Raw genomic sequence first — 7,708 nt, forward strand, 5'->3', positions numbered from 1 at the left:
TTCTCTTGCTCTCTCTTTCTCACAGGGGTGTGAATGTGCTCTGTCATGAATCAAGGGAAAAATAAAAGGCCTCTTCCATCCGGGCCAGGGATGGTGCAGCTACAGGAGAGAACCCCGAAGCTCCAGGCCCATCACAGCCCCCCTCCCTCCACATCGCTGCAGGGGGACAGAGGCAGAGAAACTCCCGGAGCAGAAGAGTTAGAGTAAGATTTGGGACACCTGGCCACTGTCTTCGGGGGCAGGCAGAGTTTGCTCCCCAAGGTGGTGGCAGGGGCAATAGGCCAGACGTCTAAATGCAAAGCTGGGAGAACAGCTTGTTGGACAGTTGGTGGAGACGTACACAAAGGAACCCAAAGAAAGAGAAGCCCAAGGGCCGGATGGCTTCTGAAAGACGTCTCGTACAGCTGCGTGAAGTCTTGCAGGTTACAAAGCACTTGCCCATCCGTTTTCTCATTTGCTTTTTGCAGAAGCCTTGTGAGAAAGCCAGGGCAAGGAATACCAATCTAGTCTAAAATGGATAAGCTGGGACCAGCAGTTAGTGTAATGGCTATGTTGCTGGACTCCCACGTAGTCGACCGCGGTTCGAGTCCTAGACCCGGTGGCTTAAACTCACACCAGGCATGTGTGCGTGTGTGCCCAAGATCCCAAGAGGAGAATGGAGGAGAAGGGATTGTGATGTGGCCATCCCCCCTGGGGGGGTGATTTCTCGCTTTCTGTCTCTCTATCTCTCTCTGTCTGGCGAGCGCATGTGCCCTATAGCAAAAACCTCTCCAAAAAATAAATAAATAAATAAATAAATAAATGGATAAGCTAAGACTTACGTAAGTTGCTTAACATAGCCAAGGTAAAAATCAGGCCTTCAGTCTAGGCCTCCTGGCTCACAGTCAATGATCTTTTGACTAAGTCAGTGTTTCTCAAACCTCAGCATATATGGAACTTTTTAAAAATAATTTTTAATTTTATTTATTATTATTATCTTTTAAATTTTGCTATAGGACACATGCGCCGCGAGGCAGAGAGGGACAGATATAGCCAGAAGCCTGCCTGGTCTAGGACTTGAACCACAGTTGGCCATCTAGCACTTTAACCACCACACCACCTGCTGACATTATATGGAGCATTTAAATGGGAATCTAGGACATAGGGCTAACATTTTGGTAAATTTTAAAAAGCCACAAAAATTTAAAAGTATTAAAAAATTTAAAAAGAAACAATCATGGCTCTGTTGTTTTTACTTCAGAGAGATTTTTGCTATAGGGCGTGTGCACTCCTCAGAGAGAGTGACAGAAATCGAGAAGTCACTGCCCAGGGGGGATGGCCACGCCGCAATCCCTTCTCCATTCTCCTCTCGGGATCTTGGGCACGCATATACACGTGCCTGGCGTGAGTTTAAGCCACCGGGTCCGGGACTCTAACTGTGGTCGGCTACGTGGGAGTCCAGCGACATAGCCATTACGCTAACTGCTGGTCCCTCCCATAAACTTCTTTGAAGATCCCCTTATTATTTGTAATCTTCACTAGAGTTTTGTTTTGTTTTGTTTTGAGATAGAGATTTTTGCTATAAGGCACATGTGCTTGTTGGAGACACAGAGAGACAGAAAGTAAGAGATCACCCCTCGAGAGTTGGGGGGGTGGCCATGCCATAATCCCTTCTCTTCTATTCTCCTCTCGGGATCTTGGGTATGCACACACATGTGCCCGGTGTGAATTTTAAGCAGCGGGGTCTGGGACTTGAACCACGGTTGACTACGTCGTTATGTCCAGTGACATAACCATTATGCCACCTGCCGATTCCCTCTTCACTAAAATTTCTACATCAAGCTTGATGTCATGTAGTTTGGGCCATGGTTCGGGTCCCATATTCAGTCTTATTTTCCCCATCTCTAAGAATCAGAGAAAACATGTTGTGACAAGACTTTGGAAATGGGGTCAAGTGTTTTGTGGCTGTCATATAATTCCAAATAAGTAGTTAAAACTTGAATTCAGAGGGGATTCTCAAGGAAAACGGTTTGCCCAACTACCAGGACCTGAGTCCACAATGCAAACAGGGTATAGGACACTTAGAAGTTGGGAGAGGGTAGCAAACAGACTCCTTATCTGATCGATCGCGGTTGGTTATACCGGAATCTAGTGACACAACCACTGCGCCATCTGCTGGTCACCGCCCAATATCCTTTCAAATGAAGAACATTACATTAGGTGAATCATATGGCAATAAAAGTGTTGAAACAAAATTTATGTGAGCACCTTTGCCCTGCAGGGTCAGAGTACATCATGGGGAAGGAGTTTAGGGAGAGCAGCCAGACCTGGTCGAGCACGAGCGACCTTTACAGCAGAGATGACCTTTGTGCTTAGGCTCCAGGCAGGCCAAGCTCTAACAAAAACACACTGCCCTTCCACTGCAGAGCAGTGTTAACTAAGGGAAGCTGAGCATCAGCCAGAGAAGGCCAGGGGAAGCTTGTGTAGAACTGTGAGACACAAGAACCATGGACGCACAACGCTCCACAGCTGCAGCTGACAATAGAAGACACCTGGCTTTACCTTCCGCTTTCCCCTCCCCCCACTGCCCTATTAAAGAATAAACCTGGGACCTGCTCAGGGCCACAGTGATCTCCATCAGAGACGCCTGATCCGCCCACCCCCATTTTTCTCTCCTTGTCTGTCTGTTTGCGTATTCTCTTTAAACCCACAGCTGGTCCCACTCAGGGTTTGCCCGACCACTTCGTTGGTCTGGGGCCAAGGAAGAGGAAGCAACTCTTTGTCCTTGTCACCTAGTTCTACATGAACACTAAGGAAAGAATGTGTCCTTGGTGACTGCAACTTGAATCATAGTGTAAATGCTTTTTTCCCTTCAATTTTATTCTGGGTTCAGGAGGCAGATGGTGGACTGCTGGTGGTTTCCTGTGAATTCAAGCCAGTATTATCTGTGTTATGGTGATGGTATGCGCCAACACTTATTGAGTACTTTCTACTTGCCAGACATTTCTAAGTGCTGTGCATGTATTTCTTTACTAGCTGTTGTGGAGAGTGGCCAATGTGAGCAAACATGTGACCTTTAGATGCATGCGGAAACGCACTTCCATGAGATTCATTTGCATGGCCATGAAAGCATTTCCATATAAAAAATGCTAACTACCTGTTGTTGTCAATACAGAGCAGTACCAGGCTAAAGGAAGCCACGTGTGTTTATCAGATTCCACCCCAAAAAGATCACAGACATTACATGGCGCCAGCTGTCTTCACATCTTCAGACAATTTACATCCAAAAACAGCTGGCTTTGCCTTCCATTTCCTCTCCCCCCACTATCTCCCCTTTAAAAGGATAAACCTGAGGATGTTCAAGGTTGCCTTGCGGCTTTCTCCACCAGAGAAGTTGGGCCCACCTGATCCTCCTTACATTTACTTCTAATCCACAGCCTCCTCACTCAGAAATCATGTTCTGCCGAGTGGGTCCTGGCAAAGTGGCGCCCATACGTGGGGCTTGAGTATGGGGGAACTATAAGGAGTCAGGAGAATGGACACTCCTTGAGGCTGGCAGGAGATAACTGAGTAAGGTAAGAAACCTAGAGAGTAAAATAGAGACTAAATCAAGTAGAGAAAGAGATAAGAGTAGAAGGAGATTACGGTAAAATTGGGAGCTAACGGAGCAAGAGAAGGAGTGGATTAGATTATTGTCTAAAGGTTGTAAAACATGGGACATCCCTGTATAAAGTCACAACCTTAATGGCCTTTGCTGGGGCATTACATGCCAGTCTATTAAAAGAATAATAATAAAATAATAAATAGTAATAAATATTGTTTTTTGTTTTTTTGGAGAGGTTTTTGCTATAGGGCACACGTGCTCGCCAGACAGAGAGAGAGAGACAGAGAGACAGAAAGCGAGAAATCACCCCCAGGGGGAATGGTCACGCCGCAATCCCTTCTCCTCCATTCTCCTCTCAGGATCTTGGGCACGCACGCACATGCACCTGGCATGAGTTTAAGCCACCGGGTCCGGGACTCAAACCGTGGTCGACTATGTGGGAGTCCAGCGACATAGCCATTATGCTAACTGCTGGTCCCAATAGTAATAAATATTAAGTCATAGTAAATAGTGCTAATAATAAATAGTAATAAATTAAACTAATTGTACTAAACTAAATGTAATGCCATTAGTCACAAATTAGATAATTGTCTGTAAATACTATATATAATAAAAACAACTAGTTGTCTGTCTGTCTGTATACTTTGTTCTCGCTGTTTGCAGTTCTGTCATTCCCAGTTTCAAGATTGCTTCCCGTGGAACAGACTCTAACAAGTACCCAGGCTGTCAGAGCCCTTGAAGAAACACTGTAAATAAGCTAATTATTCTTGTCAAGAAACTTCTTAAATCCCACCTATCTGCTTTACATTAAATAATTATGCCTCTAATGGTTTGCTTCTCTTTACGCAGGTATGGATACCCTCTTAACTCCTTCCAAAACATGTTAATGCTGTTCTTAAATTTATTAAATTAGGACGCTTTCAACATACTAATCTTGTTAAAAGTTCCTTTTTGCCTTCCACAGTTCCCACCTGCAGCTTCCCCTCAGACTATTTTGTGAGTCTTCAGAGCTCCCACTAAACACTGTTTAGTTCTAGCATTCCATTATATAAAACGGCCCAACCCCTACTCAAAAGATTTGTCAACGGAAAAATAACCAACTGTAAAAATTAATAATTAATAATTAATGTGGTTTATTTTCTAGCAAATATGAGTGACCTAGGCCCGGAGAAGAGGCATACATGCCTTTCTCAGGGTGATCACGTACAGGGGTTCCTTTTATTCGTTTTTGGGATTGACAGACAAAATTTAGTGTAGAGATTTTCCATTGGTCCCGTCCAAAAAGGCGGAACATGTGGAAGGGGAGATGGGAGGTTGGGGGGGCTTGTAAGTTATAGGTGGGTTCCACAGTTCCTAGGTTGGTGATTGGAAGGGAAGATCTATGTCTTGGGAAGAGATTAAAGAAAGGCTTAATCTACATCTCAAGGAAAAGGAAGTTCTGTGTCTTGGGAAGAGATAAGCACAAGAATATACTGTAATGGTTGAAATATGCATCTCAAAGATACTATGCCAGGGACAGGATGAGGAAGAGTCCTGTTAATGGAGAATAAATGGTCTGTTAATGTTTGTGGCATGACTTCCCCAGTCCCTTTTGAAAAGATTTTAGAAAATAGGAAAAGTAGTCAGACTTCTGTCCACAGATTTTTAAAAAGGGGGAATAATTATTGGGAAAATAGCAAAAATATATTACTTACATAACTTATATATCTCAGATAATTTTTGATTTATCACTTTTAGAGCTCTGGTTTTATGAAAAAGAAAATGTCCAGAATTGGTGTTACGTGAAAACCAGGCATAAACGCGAGTGGACAAATGTTACTTTTGCTTGCTGCTTACAAACAACAGCAGCCTCTTAAATAAGTGTAATCTCTTGCCCTAGACTAAAAAATGACAGGGCAGTGTAATTGTTGCTATTTTCTTATTCCCCAAACAGACTGGTTGTCACTACCCTTCTGATCCTACTATACAACTTCCTTGCGCTACTGAATTTTTTTTTTCCCAAAGTAGTCTCACGTGAGCCCGTTCCAAGTGTTCTAGTGGTACTCACTGTTACTGCAAGCGTTGGGCATCCCATTAAATACTGACAAACAAATCGCTGTCCGTTTGCTAGAGCTGGAAACTACTGTAGACCGCTTAAGAGAACAGGTGTTTAAAATGCAGCTATAAAGTCATTTGAAATGTCACGCGTCGTTTCAGCATATCTGTGTAAGTCCTTTACCTTGTAATGACACATTGGATCTGGATTTCTCTCTCTCCAAAAAAAAGAAAAAATAAATTTAAAAAAATGAATGAATAGGGAACCAGCAGTTAGTGTAATGGCTATGTCGCTGGATTCCCACGTAGTCGACCGCGGTTCATGTCCCGGACCCGGTGGCTTAAAACTCACGCCGGGCGCGTGTGCGTGCGTGCCCAAGATCCTAAGAGATTAAAGAAAGGCTTAATCTACATCTCAAGGAAAAGGAAGTTCTGTGTCTTGGGAAGAGATAAGCACAAGAATATACTGTAATGGTTGAAATATGCATCTCAAAGATACTATGCCAGGGACAGGATGAGGAAGAGTCCTGTTAATGGAGAATAAATGGTCTGTTAATGTTTGTGGCATGACTTCCCCAGTCCCTTTTGAAAAGATTTTAGAAAATAGGAAAAGTAGTCAGACTTCTGTCCACAGATTTTTAAAAAGGGGGAATAATTATTGGGAAAATAGCAAAAATATATTACTTACATAACTTATATATCTCAGATAATTTTTGATTTATCACTTTTAGAGCTCTGGTTTTATGAAAAAGAAAATGTCCAGAATTGGTGTTACGTGAAAACCAGGCATAAACGCGAGTGGACAAATGTTACTTTTGCTTGCTGCTTACAAACAACAGCAGCCTCTTAAATAAGTGTAATCTCTTGCCCTAGACTAAAAAATGACAGGGCAGTGTAATTGTTGCTATTTTCTTATTCCCCAAACAGACTGGTTGTCACTACCCTTCTGATCCTACTATACAACTTCCTTGCGCTACTGAATTTTTTTTTTCCCAAAGTAGTCTCACGTGAGCCCGTTCCAAGTGTTCTAGTGGTACTCACTGTTACTGCAAGCGTTGGGCATCCCATTAAATACTGACAAACAAATCGCTGTCCGTTTGCTAGAGCTGGAAACTACTGTAGACCGCTTAAGAGAACAGGTGTTTAAAATGCAGCTATAAAGTCATTTGAAATGTCACGCGTCGTTTCAGCATATCTGTGTAAGTCCTTTACCTTGTAATGACACATTGGATCTGGATTTCTCTCTTTCAAAAAGAATTATTTCATTGGGGAACCAGCAGTTAGCGTAATGGTTATGTCGCTGGATTCCCACGTAGTCAACCGCGGTTCGTGTCCCGGACCCGGTGGTTTAAAACTCACGCCAGGCGCGTGTGCATGCGTGCCCAAGATCCCGAGAGGAGAATGGAGGAGAAGGGATTGCGGCGTGACCATCCCCCCTGGGGGGTGATTTCTCTCTTTCTGTCTCTATGTCTCTCTCTGTCTGTCTGGCGAGCGCATGCGCCCTTTCAAATAGCAGTGGACCATGTGGGAGTCCAGCACCCTTCACCACCACACCACCTGCTGGCACCAGATCTGGATTTCTATACAAAAACATCTCCGTGGGGCATGGTCTTCTACCAATACTGCTGCACACATGAAAAATCTTCATAAATAGATCATAGGTTTGCAAAATAGTTTCCTGCCCTCGTTTTATCCTTCTGACTTTGCCTCTAGCATTTAAAATACTTAGACACTCCCATTGGATATTCTCTTTTAAAAGCCTTGTTTTATCACAAACATTTTCTCATAAAACTGACTTAGAAGATTTTTGTTGTTGTTGTTGTTGTTAAGAATTATTTTAGGGGGAACCAGCAGTTAGTGTAATGGCTATGTCGCTGGACTCCCACGTAGTCGACCGCGGTTCGTGTCCCGGACCCGGTGGCTTAAAACTCATGCCGGGCGCGTGTGCATGTGTGCCCAAGATCTCGAGAGGAGAATGGAGGAGAAGGGATTGCGGCGTGACCATCCCCCCTGGGGGGTGATTTCTTGCTTTCTGTCTCTATGTCTCTCTCTGTCTGTCTGGCGAGCGCACGCGCCCTACAGTGAAAATCT

The sequence above is a fragment of the Tupaia chinensis genome, unplaced genomic scaffold, assembly GCF_000334495.1.
Source record: "Tupaia chinensis unplaced genomic scaffold, TupChi_1.0 Scaffold149011_1, whole genome shotgun sequence".
NCBI classification, from domain to species: Eukaryota; Metazoa; Chordata; class Mammalia; order Scandentia; family Tupaiidae; genus Tupaia; species Tupaia belangeri.